Source organism: Rattus rattus, chromosome 14 (assembly GCF_011064425.1).
Source record: "Rattus rattus isolate New Zealand chromosome 14, Rrattus_CSIRO_v1, whole genome shotgun sequence".
NCBI lineage: Eukaryota > Metazoa > Chordata > Mammalia > Rodentia > Muridae > Rattus > Rattus rattus.
The window spans coordinates 64,972,917-64,991,509 of NC_046167.1; positions in this window are offsets into that span (position 1 = coordinate 64,972,917).

Genomic DNA, 18,593 nt, shown 5'->3' on the forward strand with positions numbered 1-18,593 from the left:
TGAATTCTTGACTCATCAAATAAGTTTGCATTTCTCACAAGCTGAAGACTCGAATGGAGAGGGATTTGCTGTGAGATATATCTCCTATTGCCCCCTTATGGAGTGGGATGTTTCCCTTTCACAACTGTAGCCTCTTTTTAGCTCATGCATTGGGTGCCTAGGCAGTTCTCTTTCTCAACAACTGCACATCTTTTATATCTTTCTGCTAAATTTATCTACTTATTCGCTATTTTTCAACATAGACCTGGATAAACTGCAATACAGTTAGATGTAGAACAGCTGGAATACTTACTTTTAAATTCGACTTCACTCAAAATTTCAGGACATGGGCAGTATGAAACCAGATTCTTAGGCAAAATATCACATGAACGATCCCTCACTCCATTCCTGATTGAGTCCTTACTCCCCTCTGAGATCTTGTGAGTCAGTCCTCCACTCTACAGCTCTCACCCAGTCTCAATTCCCATCGTGCTGGCTTTTCTAGTCCAACATACCAAACTCTTCTACACTTTGGCTGCAAATACTTCTAAAAACCTAATAACCACACGTTCAAGTTGATCACAATAAAATCTCCATTTCTGGTACCCATTTTAAGTCTTAGTTACGTTTCCTGTTGCTGTGAAAAATATCTCCCTCACTTGAGTAACTTAAGGGAGTAACTTAGTCTGGCTTACAGTCTATCCTGGTAGGGAAGTCCTGGTAACAGGAACTTGATGGGGCTACAGGTCACCTGACATCTGTAGTAAGAAGCAAAGGAAAATAAATACCACTGTTTGGCTGCTTTCACCTTTTAAAATGCAGGTCAGGACCCTAGTTCACAGGATGAACCATCTATATTTAGGGTGGGTATCCCCACTTCAATTAATAAAATCAATACAATCGCTCATGGACCTTCATAAAGGTTTGTTTCTTAGCTGATTCTTGATCATTTTAGGTTGACAATCAATATTGACAGAGAGTTTGGAGAAGGGGGAGAAGCTGGCCTTCTATAGAAAGGCTAACATGAGAGATCCCGGGTCCCTATTTTAATTGTAAAGAACGTCTTGGTTTTGATAATATGCTATTGTTTTGCAAAATATCATCACTTATGGACACAGGCAAAACAACACATTATTCATTGTACTCTATCAAAGATATATATATATATATATATATATATATGTATATTGAACTAAAAGTAAAAGGAAAGAGACTTGATAGATTATCCCAATGTCTACTGAACACTGAGATGCCATGAGAACTTGAGATTATCTGTGGCACACTTGGTCACCATCTGCAAGCTGTCACTACTTTCCAAATGTAGATGGCCTGCCAATCCCAAGGATGATATTCTCAAAAAATACCAACAGTCACCGTGACACCCTGACCCAAGGAATTTCACATTTGATCCTGAGGCCCTTTGCGATTGTTTATAGCTATCTCTAAGGTTCCCATAGCTGAAGTCTGAGACAAAGAGGTGCTTAGGGCTAGAGATTCTAAGTAATGCATGATGACCAATTATGGCACCGGAGAATCTTCAAGGCCGAGGACAGATGGTGACCAGTGTCATATCCTCCAAGGATGGGCTCCATACACCCTCCCAAAAGCAAGGTTGAATTCAGTATACCTTGGTGGCTGCTAATAGACATAGGTTTCTTGGTTTACCAAGTTCTGGAAGAAGACTTTTTTTTTTTTCTTTTTTCTTTTTTCTTTTTTTCAGAGCTGGGGACCGAACCCAGGGCCTTGCGCTTGCTAGGCAAGTGCTCTACCACTGAGCTAAATCCCCAACCCCTGGAAGAAGACTTTTGATGGCCCAGAGAGGCTTGCTCTCCCCTGCTCTGAGAAGCTGATGTGCTGGCTACATGACTCAAGTTTGTCTGTGGAGTCCAGGTCACTCCACACTGAAGAGAGGTAAACTTTGACATATAAGCTCGTGTACGGGAGTAAAGGCACCATCTTTCCTCCGCACGTCTCAGTGAATAAGTACTCGCCAGCCCTATGTCTTTCCTAGCCACATTTGCTGTGACACTTTGCTGAACTAGTTACTGTCCCCAGACAAAATACCGGATTAAAGCAACTTAAGGAAGGAGGGTCTTATTTGGACCACAGTTTCACAAGATATCGTGGTAGCTAAGGAGAGCTCCTGTGGGAATGGGGTGGCTGGTCACATTGTGTCCACAGTCAAAAGGCACAGAGCAATGGATGCTGGTACTCATCTGGCTTCCCCCTTTCTTAACCCCCACCATCAGGTAGTGCCACCCACATTCAGGTACGTTTTATCACTTCAGCTTTCATCCATGGAAACATCATCAAAGATATGCCGAAGAGTTTGTTTCTTGGGTGATTCCGAGTCCCAGCAAGTTGACAATTAAGATTTGCCTGTATTACAGTCTTTTCCCATTACAGTTTCTTGATTACTACCATCCCCACAGTGTGACAAAACACAGTAGACCATGAAGCACCAGGGTCCTCAGGATGGTTCATTAGGTAAGGGCCTACTGCCAAGCCTGAGCACATGAGTCAAACCCTGGGACCCACATGCTGGAAGGAGAGAACCAACTCCCACAAATTATCCTCTGACCTCTACAAGTACTGCATGATACATACATGTGCGACCTCCTCCTTAGTCACGTATGCTTGAGTAAATCTGTGGCTGCAGTTTTTATCTGTGAAATGACACATTTTCAAAAGGCTCTAGCTTCCTGGTATCCTGCCTATCAGATATTTATGTTATAGTTTAGAACAGTAGCAAAACTACAGTTATGAAGTAGCGATGAAATAATTTTACGGTTGAATGTCATCACATGAGGAACTGTCTGAAAGGGTCTCAACATTAGGAAAGTTGAGAGAACCATGGTTCACATGTTATCTGGCCCTGCAGTTGTCATTCCCTCTCTTCCACCCTCCGTCTTTTCCACTTATTCACTCCCTTCCCTGAAACCATGCATCCTTGTTTCCATTAAGACCAAATGATGCGAGCTCGCTTGGGTACCTGTGTTATTAAAGGGCTCGAAGAGATAGGGTTACAGACTAGTAACATGTGCATCTTAAAATTGAAGATAACCCTTTGCTGACTTTACAAGTGCCTTAGGTATCCCACTTGGATATCCACTCATTTTCCCATGCTAAAGCCACATCTTCTCTTCTTCTGAGGGTTGGAGAGGTGTACAAACCCACGTCTCATTATTCTGCAGATGGAAAGTCCAACATCAGCCTTTGGCAAAGATCTAACAGTTGATGACATCACAGGAGAGCCCTTGAGAGAGGGAGAGTTCACCGGTGTTGAACAGGAAGCCAAGAACTATTCAGGGGGTCAAACCTGCGAAGTGACAACTTGCTGTCACAAGAGAGACTAAAATCACTTTCAAGAGTATGGCCACCAAAGACTGAGACACCTCCCTTGTGTTACACTCTGTCTCGTCATTCTTGTTATATGTTTTTTTAAATAAATGAAGTAGTATATTTTACTGTGGGATTGTCATACAGACTTGTTTTGTTTTATGTTGTTCTTGCCCCCTTCCCTCATTGCCCTGTCCCTCTCTAGCCGGTCCCCTCCTTCCCTCTGTTACTCTGCTTCTGCTCTTACACCACATGTGGTATTACTCTCTTTTTGTTCTTTTTCCCTTCCCTAGGCTCCCCTAAAACCCCCTTTTCCATTCATAGTCCCCTCTCTAGTTAGTTACATGACCTGAATTATAATTATTCACACATCCAAAGAATGAAAACCTCTGATACCTGGTGAGCACACTTACTTCATGAGTGTGTGTGTGTGTGTGGTGTGTGTGTGTGATTTTACTAAAAATAATGTTTGTGTGCATGCTCCCGGATGCACATGCACGCCCATGAACATGCACGTGCACATACTTGTCCCCTCCTGGCCTTTGATCCTTTGGAGCTGGAGTTACAGGTGGCTCTTGGGAATCCCGCTCAGCTATTAACCACTGAACTGTCTCTACATCCCAACCTTAACCTCTCTTAAATTTTCTCTCTTACACATATAAAAATGAAAATCTAGAGTCCTTGAATGAAAGAAAACGTGGCTCATTTTGCTTAGCATAACTACTATTAACATAATAGAACTGGCTATTTCTATTTGTATCCATTTCCTTCCAAACACCATGGTCTTTTTTTTTTTTTTTTTTTTAACGGCTGAATAAAATTCTATTGTGTGTACACATCACGCTTTCATTATTCATTCCTCTGGAGGTGAGCATCTAGGTTGATCCCATCTCTTAGCTACTGTGAATAGAGCAGCTACGGACATGGGTGTGCCAGTGTCTCTGTGGTACTATATCCAGTCCTTTGGGGCTGTGCTCAGGAGTCGTTTAACTGAGCCATCTGGTGGTTCTTTTTTCTCTTAAAGGTCCCTCTGCCTCTCAGCACTGCCTCATTTCCAAGCTCTCAACACACAACCTTTGAAGGATATAGTCGAACCACAGCAGGGAGTTACTGGCTGTTTTCTGAAGCTGGGATCTGGGCCAGTCTCCCTAAGCATGGCTAACATCTGTCCTCCATGTCCTATTCCCTCTTGCAGAAGTAGAAACGTCTATAAGTCATTCTAGATCCTGATCCGCCCACTGCATCACGCCCGAAGCAAGTTCTGTAAGACACTTACCTTGCACACCATGATGTATATTTATTTGTGTGTCTGCTTTACATTATCCTCCAGATGGGCACACTCTTTAGAGACTCTGGCCTGATGATGAGGACAGACAAAGTGTTCATTGGGAATTTACTAAATGGAACTCGCTCCTCTGCCTTTCTCCTTGGTTCTCCTTGAGACTTTCAGAGGGTGAGTCACTCTGTTGATACACCGCAAGTAGTAATAACATCGAAGAATAGGAGCATTTCTCTGGAGAGCTTGTACGTAGGAGACCACATTCACACATGACTGGGTGGGATGGGGAGTGACACTTGACTACTAGGCCTTTCAGAGCATTTTCTAACTACAAAGATCCTCCCCATCGAATTGTACAGCTCTTCCAGGGAAAATGGTATGAACAAACTTTAACCTCATGACTTTCATTATTTTGGAATAAAAGGCTGAAAGCATAATGTGGGCTTTTTTTAGGGACAAAGTTTCGTGTGAGTAGAGTGTTGCTAATTCCATATTAACGCGGGGTGTTGGAGGAAGTAAGCCCAGATCTACAGGAAAGCGGCTCACAGCTCTAGTAGTGGGTGGCCAAGTGTGAGCTTCTCTCTCTCTCTCTTTCTCTCTCTCTCTCTCTCTCTCTCTCTCTCTCTCTCTCTCTCTCTCTCTCTCTCTCTCTCTCTCTCTCTCTCTTCCTCTCTCTCTCTCTCTCTCTCTCTCTCTCTCTCTCTCTCTTCCTCTCTCTCTCTCTCTCTCTCTCTCTCTCTCTCTCTCTCTCTCTCTCTCTCTCTCTCTCTCTCTCTCTCTCTCTCTCTCTCTTTCTCTCTCTCTCTCCTGTCCAAGGAATGAACATCCCTCCTCCCAACTCTAAGCCACCAACAAGCCAATTCTGTGCAAAACCAGGGGCTCTGTGGCCTGCGGATATGAACTCTGAACTCTCTTCTGAGCATTAGCTGCTACTTGAACTTTGTTCCCTGGTTCTTCTTGAAAATGAGCCCTCTCGCTGCAGACACTTGTCCCTCACCCATACACACTGGCTACAGCTTCCTGGCTTAGTTGATTCATAGCCCTGGGAAGCAGGCACTGTGAGGTATTATTGCTGTACCTCTCTGTAAAACATTGACAACATTATACTCTGTACACTAATGAGCTCCCTTCTGTGGAAGACCACGAATGGAAATTAAATCCCAACGTATTTCAGGTGCGTTCTCCTGTTGCTTTGGGAGGCTCCCACGAAATTTACGCTGCAGATATTAAATTAGAATCATTTTCTTGCTCATCGTGGGGTTTTGTCGGAATAGAGAAGCCTGCCACAAGGGTTGCCAAGGTGCTCCTTTCTGGGACCCATTCTTAACCAATTACTTTGACCCTGATGCTAACGGTGGCTGTTCCATGTTGGTCTCCAAGTAACTATTTCCTTCATTTTTGCTATAGGGGTGGCGCTCATCCATGAACAGATGTGTGCACACATGTGGAGACCAAAGATGGCTTCCAGGCGTCTTCCTCTATTGCCCACTCTCTTGCTTTCTGAGGCAGGGTCTCTTCCTTAACCTGGAACTTACCAGTTGGCTGGGCTGGCTGGCAGTGAGCTGGAGGGTCCCCCTGCCTATACCCCAGCTTTTTAAAAACGTGAGTGCTACGGTTCCAGACCCAGATCTTCACACTTACATGAAAGCACTTTACCCACTGAGCCATCTCTCTAGCCCTGAGTATGGTTCTTTAAATAGGCGATGTGAAAAACGGGGATGAGGTAGGAGAATGGAGAAGTGGGTACCACAGGGTACGGAAACAGTTGGTTAATGACCCTCCAGCCCGGTTGTCTCTCTTCAACACTTTGGAAAATTCCAAGACAGAGAGAAGCAGAAGAATGTGTGGCCACAGTTGTGGGGGTGGGACAGAGGTTGCCTTTTCTTCAGGAAAAGAGTGGGTGCATGAGGTAAGACGCAGGGCCCCAAATCTCCCTCCTTTGCCCTTCTCTCCCTCTTTATATTAACTACTCTCCTGGATAATTGTGCAATAGTGAAACCAGCTCCTCCAAATAGAAATGTGCTTAGGGCTTCACCGGGGAAAGGAGAAAGAGAAGGTGGCTCCACCATGATTGGCATGGCTTTTCTCTTTGTTGGTTTTGGTAGATTGCATTAGGGCTGTGCACTCATTTTGAGTGTGTCCATATGTTTCTGAAGTTAATATCAGTGAACACACAAAGCCTCCATCATGGGCTCAGCCTAGAGAATTGAAACAGCAGATGTTATGATTTGGATATGGAGAGTATCTTCAAAAGGCTCGGGTGGTCAAGCCATAGCCCCCAAGGCAACGCTCAGAGGCTTCTGCTAAGTGGTTGGCTCATGAGGGTGCTGACCTAACCACCAGATTAATCCATTGATAGGACACAATCTGACGGCATGACACAATCTGATGGCATGACACAATCTGATGGCATGACACAATCTGATGGCATGACACAATCTGATGGCATGTTCAAGCAGCAATGGAAACTAGGAAACGGGCGTTAAGCAGAGCTTGAAGTAGGTCACTGGGGGAGTACTCAAAAATTGTAGCTTGTCTCCAGCCCTTTCTCTCTCATTTTGCTTCCTGGCTAGCAGATCCGCTCTACCATACTCTTCTGCCCCTATGTCCTTGTGTTTCACAAGTCTACCATGACGGGTCCTGCCCACCGTGGAGCACAGCCTCTGAAACCATCAGCCCAAATAAATCTCTCTTCCTTAAGTTATTTGTCTATGTTAATTTTCCACAGCAACAGAAGATGATGGGCAGAGAATTTGCATGAGGGAAACAGCATCGATGGTTTTGTTTAGCCACCATGTCTTTTCCATCCCATCCAGTCATGCATCCTACAGAGCCCTGTCTGTCATTATGACTAATGCCTAGTCTGGTACCCTGCCTGACACATACCCTCCTTGCTGTCATTCATGATTGGTTCTTGTTTTGTTTTTGTTTTCCTAAACTAGCTGGTTTAGAAACAAATTTAATTGTTTTTATTGCTGTTTCCAAAGGACCATTTCTATCGCAGGCTTGGTTCTCCTCTCTTACGTTGCTCCCTTAGAGGCATTTGGGCCTTTTTATTGGTGGTCAGAAGGGCTTTTACTCAACTGTTGCATGTGTATTCATGCGTGAGCATGTAACACATGTACATGCGTGCTTGTTTACTAGCAAGTGCATGTGGAGGTCAGGGGTTGCCTTTGGATGTCGTCCATTGCTCTCTACCTTCTGAGACAGAGTTTCTCATCCAACCCGGAGGCAGTTCGGCTAGATTGACTAGCCAATGAGCTCTCAGAATCTCCATGTATCCACTGTACCCAGTTCCATGGTTGTAGGTATACTTTACTACACTGCCCTGTTCGTGGGTGCTGAGGGTCTGAGCTCTGCTACTCAGGCTTGCCCAGTGACCACTTTACCCAGGAGCCATCCCCTCAGCCCCTCATTCAGCCTTCTACAGCCGAAGCCTGTTGCCCGGGAGAGACATGTGTAAGTGATCCCGCTGACAGAAATCGCTGACTCCAGTCAGTGCTGCCTCCATTCTGACATCTGTTAGCCAGAAACTGCAGGACTCTGTGTCAGGAACAAAAAAAGAAAGGAAGAGAGAGAAATGCTAGTTGGCCAAAGAGGACGTGATGACAATGGATCGGCCCCTATAGCGAGTAGAGCCAAGCACTTCAGGGTGACCATTCCATAGTCATTCCACGGGGTCTCTGCCTCTCTCAGGTGATTCCCTTCAGCCCTCAGATTGATTGTACTCGGTAGGGCAGGAGCCTCAGGACCAGAAGATGGAACCGGAAATGAGCGGTGGGCTTCATAAGACTCCTTGTCAACAGAAAGGAAGCCGGAGTGGAGACTTAGGAAGAAAATGTCATTAAAATCTCAAAGATCAAATAAACGACTGGATGTTCTCTGGGCAGTAAGTCAGATGTTCCGTGTCTGTTTTTCAAATGAGCCTTTCAGGCAAATCTTGAATGTTCCATTTTAGACTCAAATATGAGTTAAAACATAATTGCCCTTTTCCTTCATATTTGATAACAGGCCAAGCTACTACTGATGTTACTGTTATCATTACAGGGCTGGGGGTCGAGCTGATGGCCTTGCACATGCTAAGGCACATCCTCTACCATTGAGCTACCCTCATCCCAGGCCAAGCAGATTGAGAAGGCAGGGACTATCTACTGAAAGTGTCCTAAGGGGAAACATGACAGGCGGTCTTTTCCTCTCTTCAAGCTTGTACAGACAAATACTTCACCCTGGGAAGAGTTGTATCAGATGGTGGATGCTGAGAATTGTACCTGTTCTAAATTCAGAGCAGCTGCTCCAGGGAAGACTCACTTAAAAGCCGATTTACAAGTTCGGATAATTTCCCTAGATCCAAAGCCAGCTTCCTTCAAAGGTGGGCAGTTCTGAAGCTAGGGAGAGGAAAGATTACGGAGGCTCATCATGACCTACGGTGTCAAGGTCACAATTTCCAGTATTTCTGCCGTCTCCCTCACGCCTCCCTTTCCTCGCTCCTATGGAGAGCCAGGCGGGTTTTTAAAGCTAGATGGAGAGAGATATATCAGCCGAGCAGGAGTCAGGCTTTGCTAAGGCTGCATGTGGGAGCCAGGAACAGGCTTGGCCACGGATGGCTGATCTGGAATTTGGCACTGTGTCCTCCCCACTTTGCCCTGGAAAGAGCACTCTAGGACTGCCACTGGGAGCCCAGCCTGCAGCCTCTCTTTCGCATTCATCACAACTTCAGAGGTTTCCACAGGGAGACAGGGCAGAGTCCTGCTCTGATTGGTTGCCTTCCTCTGACTTAATGGCCAGCTCCAGCGAATCCATAGCCTGGACTCCAAGAACGGAAAGATGAATTGAATCGGGTAAGGCCCTTAAGGGTAGGGGTGAGGGGAGAAAGAAAAAGAAACAATGTTTGCACCACCAAGATCAAACCTCGCACACCCAGCTTCTGCAGGGACCAACCACCCCCCGAGAACTGCGGTTGTCTTCTAGAAACCCTACAGGCAGGTACCAAAGCATCCTCGACGTCTTGGCTTCTAGCCAAGTTCAAACCATTTGTAAACTAGGTCATTGGAAGTCACATCAAGCAGTGGAGTCCAGGGTAGGAGTGTCAGTAAGGACCTACAGAGCTGGAGGAGGCTTCACCCCTGCAACGGAAAGAAGTGGATACAGAAAGAGGGAGTCTATGTGAAGGGGGGCTCCCTAAGTGACAGGTTCTAGCAGATTGCGTCTAGAGGCATTCACAGCTGGTCAGGAGATCAATTGCTCTGCACAAGCCCGCAGCAGGACTTGGATGATAACCTTGAATGAAAACGCGCTCTAAGGAAGCTGACGTCATCTTTATTCAGCTTTTTGCTCTATGTGATCAGAGAGCCCATTTCATTAATGAGGGTTTTTCTAGCGAAGCAGCTGGTTCCTTGCCCTCGCCCCGAAGAATGCAATTAAAAATACCTAGATGCATGCGAGATTGCCCTAAATAATACAAGGGGGAAGATGCATATAAAACAAACGATATCCCTCCTTCCTGCTCTCAAACATAAAGCTCATGATATTCTTACTCATGCAGACGTGGGTCAGAGTAAAGGAAACTCCATTTTCTTGACTATAGCGCTGCAAAGACACAAATAAATACTTTCAAAGCACAGCCTTCCTACAAGTGTCCCCTGAAAGTGACGTTTGCTATACTGTTTTGTTCTTTGTCCCCAGCCTCTTACAGCCTCTCTCTTCTGGTACAAAATAATCACCTTTCAAGACTAGTCTTACTTTTTTTCATGTTAGGAAACCCATCTGGTTCCCTCTAAAACCATGAGCCCAGTCCCTGAGGAGGTCCCAGGCTGGAGAGGGGCGGTCCTAGTCTGGAGAGGGGCGGTCCCAGGCTGGAGAGTGGAGGTCCCAGGCTGGAGAGGGGCGGTCCTAGGCTGGAGAGGGGCGGTCCCAGGCTGGAGAGGGGCGGCCCCAGGCTGGAGAGTGGAGGTCCCAGGCTGGAGAGGGGCGGCCCCAGGCTGGAGAGGGGCGGTCCCAGGCTGGAGAGTGGAGGTCCCAGGCTGGAGAGTGGAGGTCCCAGGCTGGAGAAGGGCGGTCCCGGGCTGAAGAGGGGCGGTCCCGGGCTGGAGAAGGGCGGTCCCAGACTGGAGAGGAGCGGTCCCAGGCTGGAGAGGGGCCAGATCCCTGCAGCAGTAACTGTAGCTAACTCAGTGCACCCAGGAAAAGTTGTGTGTGAAGTGATTGCCTAGGTGGTGTTGTACCTTAGCTCTTGGAATGCACAGGCTCTACCTTAAGTCTCACTCTTTGACGACCATCCATCACATACAGTTAGCCCAACATATTGCTTTTAGGACAGTGGGAGAAACAAAGAGGAGAGAGAAGGGAGAAAACACACCTTTACAGAATGCCTAGTAGATATGAGGTGAGATACTGTGCGGTTTTCTATTGATTTTTTTCTTTTTTAATTTAAAACTCATAACAGCTCTGGGATGGAAGATTTGCTCTCAACTGTCTTAAAGATAAGGAGAGAAGCTTAGAACTGTTACATAACTCAACCCAAAGCAAACAGCCAGCGCCTGGTTCTCTACTCTATTGTCAGCTTTGCCTGGTGAGGTTTTTAAAGTGTCCAGGGCAGGGATGGGTAGGTAGCTCAGTGGGTAAATCCCCTTGCCACCAAAGCATGAAGGCCCACACTTGGATCCCTGTGCCCACTTTAAATGCCAGGTATGGTTACTGGCTATAAGCCCAGCACTGGAAGGTTAAGACAGGAAGATCCCTGGGGTTGACTGGCCAGCCTCTGTTGCTGAACTGATAAGCTCCAGGTTCTGTTAAATCCTGTCTTAAAAAATTAGGTGGAACCGATACAGGGGTCACACCTGATGTCAGCCACATGCCTCCACACACACTCACACACATATATGCGTACCTATGCACATGTGTACATATATGAATCCAATATGCACATGCTCATGGGCATGCACACACACATATATGCATTTTTACATACATATGTACATATATGAACACAACACACACACACACACACACACACACACACACATTGCCCTTCAGGTGTGTCAGTGTATACTTGGAATCCCAGCACTCAAGAGGCAGATGCAGAAGGATCCCCATGAATTTGAGGTAGCCTGCTCTATATATCAAGTTCCAGGCCAGTCAGGGCTACATACAGAGATCTCCGCTCAATGCAAGCCAACACAAAACATTTCTAATACTGGGTTCTATATCGTTGAAGACTTTGTTTCTAAGCTCAGAGTATCAAAGTGTTCACGGTATTACCTGCTCTGTTGTGGATCAGACCCTGCACAAAGAGTTGCCAGTGTTTATGAAACAAGTAAGGGATTTCAGTCTACTTAGCCCAGAGTTCCTCAGGTCCACCTATGTGTTAGGGTCTCCTGGCCAGGGAATTGCAATCGGTGCCCCTCTCTGCCCCTGCTCACAGAGGTTTTGACACAGTTGGTTTCGGGGCGGAGCTTCCTGACAGACAGCCCAGCTTGCCGAAGCTCCCCCAGCCATCCACATGGGTAATTCCTGCCAGAACCATCTGTCCAGAGTGAGGTCAGACAGCATCTGCAGTATTCAGAGCTCCACACAGGTGACGCTGCGCAGCAGGGCTGAGAACAACCGCCTACACCGTGTCGCCTCTCTCTGAGCTTTATAAATGGGAAAGCATCACTTTCTAAAAATAATCTCGTCAACAAGGATGGGAATGATCAGCCGCGCACAGCAGTGCAAGCTTTTGGGGGATACATTACAGAGGAAACAATGGGGCCCGCGGTCTCCTTTTGTGATCTTAATCGGTTCCGTGCTAGCTCGTCCTTTGATTTGTGTCTGTCAGGGGCTGCTTGGAGAATGATTTATGAAACTAGTTGATGAGGCTCTTGTTTTGCAGCTTGGGGGAAAGAGAACAAGCATCCTGAATACCAAGCTAAGGGTTGGCTTCTAACCTCCAAGAGCTTCCTGGAGAAAGGCCTGTGAATCGAATACCTATGGTGATGGACGGGCCCCATTCCGGGAACAGGAGGGAGAGTGGGGACGAACACAGCAGAAGCCGCAACTCTCTGAGTTTCCAGAGCAGCAAGAGGAAGAAAGGAAAAGGACGCCTGTAGATGTACCTCACATATGTTTAGTTATGCTTCTAACGACCTGGAAAACAAAGACAATTACACAGGATGGGCTTTTGTGTTGCTGGCTTTAAACGCTTTCGAAAGTACATTACCCTGACTGTATCAGAAAGCGGTTTAATATTAATGAGACAGGTTCTTATTATGCTGTGTAATAAGCCCAACCAAGAACCCGTGCAAGAGACATTTCCTTCAGAGTCATGTTGGCGTTACATAATTATTATGAGCCCATAACCAGCAGCCACTGTTAGGAATGGAGAAATGAGATTGTTTTAAAGAGCAAATCATTTCAAACTGGGGTGGGGGGGCACTTTTATATGCACCATGACATTTGTATGCAATTAAAAAAAAAATAGGTGACATTTGCTGAGTGTTTAGTTCCATGCCTGGGAAGCCTTTGCTTTTCTTTCTCTGTATTCTCCTTTTATTCCTGAAACCATGACCAAAGCATGAATTAGGTAAATCTTACGATCTCCCTTTACATATCAAAGCGGGGCACAGAGAGACCAAGCGACCTGCCTGAGGACACACAGCTAGGAAGTAAGGAGTAGTATGAGTCGATGATGCTCAGGCAGGCTCCTTTCGCAGCTCATCCTTTGAACCAGCACAAACCAGAAATAATGTTTGCTCTGCACTGATGTTGTGTTGTTCTAAGCAATTGCATCTTTTTGTTTCACATGCCCAGGCAGATGGCAATCAGAGAAAACAGATTTCTGGAGGGAAAGCAACCATCACTTCATCCCAAATTTAACTCTGCACCCCCCCCCCCTTGGTTTCTGCGAGTAAATCCAACTTCTGAAATGTCTGTCTTGTGGGATCCAGAACAGCAAACTATGAGAAACGTTGGTTGGGGGGTGTGTGTGCCACGCAGGCTCGGGGGAAATGGAAAAAGCCAGCTTCATCTTGAAGGTTCTCCGGATGGGCAGGAGAGATGGCTTGGTTGGTAAACTGCTGGGTGTGCAAGCATGAAGATCTGAGTTCAAGCCTCAGGACCTACCAAAAAAGAAAAACCTAAAAAACAAAACAGCAAACAAACAACACCCCCCACAACACACACACACACACACACACACACACACACACACACACACACAAAGCCAAGCATGGTGGTGTTTGCTTTACTCTTAGGACTTGAGGAGAAAGGACAGCTATATCCCTGGAACTCACTTGCCCGCCAGCCTAGCCTGTTCAGTGAGTTAACGGTACCTGTGAATGATACCTGAAATTGCTTTCTGGCTTCCGCACAGGAACACGCGCGCGCACGCGCGCGCGCGCGCACACACACACACACGCACTCGAGAATATCTGAGAACAATGCTGGCAGATGTTCGTATTCCCATGAAAACCCTGTCATGACTTCCTTTCATCTTGTTAGTAGCTAGTTAGACACTTACAGGTTTGAAAGTCCTTGGTGATGGAACCCCTAGCTCCCTCATAAACAACGCGTAAAACCAGGAGCTGGAAATTCAGGACTTGGATTAGTGGTCAGAAGAAGAGACCGACCGGCACATGCATCCCTATCCTCGAGGTCATGGATGGATAGATAGCTCTCTAAGCCCAATTACAGGGACTATCTAGCTGGAGGCTTTCTGGTAAAGAAGAGGGGTGTGTCATTTTTTCATCCTGTGTTTGTCATCCAAATGAGCCAGGACAGGGAGAAGGTTCTGAAGTACCATAAAGCTTGCTGGAACATAGGTGGACACAATGGTCTCTCTGGCCATAGTCCACTCTCCGTATCCCCTGAGAGCCTTTGCTTTCCTCTGTCTTCTACCCCGTGCTCTGCGTGTGGCCTGTCGATCCTTTCCACAGCAATGACAAATGATGAGGAATCCCCAGCCTGGGACCGCTCCTCTCCAGCCTGGGACCGCCCATTTCCAGTCTGGGACCGCCCCTCTCCAGTCTGGGACCGCCCTTCTCCAGCCTGGAACCACCCCTCTCCAGCTTGGGACCGCCCCTCTCCCTCAGTGATCTTAGGTCTTTCCCCAACTTCCCCTAAAGCAACCAATGCTTTCAGTCTTTTGCAGAGCAAAGTCTTCCTGTGAGCTCTTTCTACCATCTCACACATGGTCTTCCCTGCCTGCCTTCCCCGCAGTTGGAAACTCCTCTGTATGCTCCAAGTAGCCTCAATCCAAGCAGCACTTTCTCCGGAAATCTTTTCCTACTTTCTCCGGACATTTTTTTTTCCCTGATGGTCGGCGGCCGGGTGCTATAGAATCTCTCATGGTTTCTTTGATTTTCCTGCATGTGATACTTTACTTGTATTATTGTTTGTTCGAGACTGCGTCTCCCATCTGTTCGCCGAATCAAGTAATCACGTGAAGAAAGGTGTGTCTTATACTATGTCATGGGCCGTTCTACCGCACAGAAGACTCCTAATATCTGTTTTAAGATACTTCCCTCTGTTTACATAATGTCTGTCCTAAGTTGCAGGGGAAGAATGGCTCTGCTGTAATGGGTCCCAGGATTCTGTGCGTTCTTTGTTCTTCCTCCATAGGTCCTCAAGTTAGACTAAATTTCATGTCACTTGTATTCTGCTGTATCCTAACTATATATATAATTATATGGGTCAAAACCAAAAGAAAAAGAAAAGAGAAAGGAAAGAAAAAGAATGGTTTAAAGGCATAGAAAGAATTGACTATTCTTAGAACTCATTTGAATATTTTCATCTAAATTTCTAAACATCATAATGGCTAAATATTTGCCTGAAAACAAAAATGCATATTTAAGGGGTCAATTGCTATCAAGTAAGTTATATATTATTAGGTGATTTGAAAGCACCATTTGGTTTTTGTGAAACAAGCTCTACATTAAGCCTCACCAGAGAAGCTCAGTGCTCCAAGAACCTCTCAGTCAGTTCTACCCACACCCCTACTCCCATGCATCTCTCTCCTCCTGCAGCCCCCTCTCCTGTATCTCTGACCCCCATGGCATCTGTCTCACTCCTGCATCCCCCTCTCCTGTATCCCTGACCCCCATGGCATCCGTCTCACGCCGCCTCCCTCTTCATCATCACTGCTCCCTTCATATTCCTCTCCTTCTAGAAGAACAAATAAGGGCTAGAAGGATGGTGGGACCATTCCCCAGAACCAACCACCCATCGGAGCTGCTCTTGAAGAAGTTAGAAGTGGCAGGGCAGGAAGGAGGTCTTCCAGCTTTCAGAAGAATACTGTTCTTCACTATAGATGGAACCAGCCTAATAATGTGCCTGCCACTCCCTGACCTGAGGGGCTGTTGGGAGGCAGCTCTCGGCCCTTCGTAAATGTATTTATAGTAAGGGCCCAAGGGGGTCACTTCCCTCTCATTCTACATACAGATTGAAATAAATAAATAAAACGATGGAAACTGTTCTTCCTTAAAACAAAAAGGAATTATTTGTTGACAATCTAGGGGGACAAGAACCTGAAATCGAAGCCTTGGCAGGCTTGTAGGCTCCAGGGAAAGGCCTCCCCTGGCTGTCTCAGAATCTGGTGGCTTCTGGCCACTTCCTTGGCTTGTAGATGCTGCACTTTGATTTCTGCCACTGTCATGACAAGGCCTCTACCTTCTGTGGGAGCCTGCTATCTTTAGTTCTCTCTCCTTACAGGAAACAAGTCATTGGATTGGGAGCAGTACCTCATCGACCAGGCCCTCAGTTTACTTGACTGATTTTGTATACAGCAAGCTGGCTTATTTGGAGAGAGAATAGGGCTTATGATGTCCTCACAACTTTTTCTATGACACTTGATATGTCTATCTGTCTGTCTGTCTGTCTGTCTGTCTGTCTATCTACATACATACATACACACACACACACACACATATATATGTACACACACACACACCAAGGGCGTGTATTTATATATAAATATAATATATATACAAACTTATATATACTTACATACTTCTACTTTCATATACTTATATACTTACATATTCTCATATTTATACTTATATTTAAATATAACTTAAATATACCTCAATATACTTTTATATATAATAATATATAAGTATACGTATATACTTATGTGTAATATATATACTTATGTATACATATATAACTTATATACATATATAAAAATCATACTTAATATACTTAAATATACTCAAATATAAGTATAACTTATATATATCTACAAATAAATATAACATGCTTACATTTACATATAATATATAATATATATAATATATAATCAATCATTCTTCTTTTTGTACCTTTTTCTATTCTATATAAGTGGTATTGGCAGCGGTAAGAGTCAGAGATGGTGGATTACTCCAAGGAAACGGTGGCTTCCAGATGCACCGGGACTGACACACGTGAACTCACAGAGGCTATGAGAGGGTACAGCAGACCTACACAGGGTTTGTACCAGATGAGATTCCAGAATTAAGAAGGGGAATGAGACTCAAAGTCCCACCCTTAACCAGGAAGGTATTTTCAATTCTATCTGCTGGAAAAGAGGAAATCAGTTTTCTTCACTGGTGTGTCTGTGGGCCTATCCATCTCACTCTAGAGCAGGCTCCGTGACGAGGAGTAGTTCAGTAACAGAAAATGGACTACATGGTTTTTGTGTATGATCTCTCTCTCTCTCTCTCTCTCTCTCTCTCTCTCTCTCTCTGTCTGGCTCTGGGTATGTGTGACTTTGGTTTTGATTATCCTCTTTTATTGTTTTAAAGAGAGAGAGAGAGAGAGAGAGAGAGAGAGAGAGAGAGAGAGACTATGAAGTTGGGTGCATAGGGAGGTGTTGTGGATCTGAGAGAAGTTGGGAGAAAGGAGAAAATGTGATCAAAATATCTTGCAATGAAATCTAAAAATAAGACTATAAATGACTGGTTGACCACCCCCGCCCCGTTGGACAATCTAACCACAGGACTACCTGTTTTGTTGATGTCTACTTGGTTTTTATGTTACAGCGTATCCCCTTGAGATGGTGAGAAAGCAGATGCAGATTGAGTGCCTCCCAGCTCTGACAGAGCGGATTCTGTGCATCGTTTTTTTAGTAATAGATGACAGCGTAACTCCATGGTTATGGTGGTTAAAAGAGCCACAAGTTCGTTTCTTTCCACTTTTAGAAGTTTTAGAAGTTTTCATGGATGTCTCCTCGAGCTGAGACCCCAGCTTCTCAGACCACCCAACTCCAAGGTTTAGCTCTACCGTTTTTTCCTTCACTCCCAGTGGCCTAGTTTTGACATCACTTCCTCTCTTCCTCTGGGAAACCTCCCTCCCTTTTCTTTTGTAGGCGGAATTAACTGTCCCATTGTGTGTGTGTGTGTGTGTGTGTGTGTGTGTGTGTGTGTGTTGTGTGTGTGTGTACTGTGTGTTGTGTGTGTGTTGTATGTGTGTGTTGTGTATTGTGTGTGTGTGTCGTGTGTGTGTTTGTGTGTGTGTGTGCTGTGTGTATCATGTGTGTGTGTGTGGTGTGTGTGTGTGTGTGTGTGTACTGTATGTGTGTGTGTGTGTGTGTGTGTGTGTGTGTATGTGTGTGTGTGTGTACTGTGTGTTGTGTGTGTGTGTACTGTGTGTTGTGTGTGTGGTGTGTATATTGTGTGTGTGTGTGTGTGTGTGTGTGTTGTGTATGTGTGTGTATGTCTGTGTGTTGTGTGTGTATTGTGTGTTATGTATGTGTGTGTATATATCTGTGTGTTGTGTGTGTGTATCTGTGTGTTGTGTGTGTATTGTGTGTGTGTGTGTGTGTGTGTGTGTGTTGCTTCATGAGGCTCTCACTTCAGAGTTGACTACAGAGCAGCTGTGGTTGGGTCCACCTCTCCTTCCAGGGCTGAGCTCTGAGAGCAAACACCAGCCTGCCCTCACCTTCCAAACTCCCTTTCCCCTCCAAACTCAAGCAAACAGTATGGAGCCTGCATTTGCTATTTAAAGAACTTCCCTTGTTCAAGCCCAGTTGGAGATGCTGTATCCA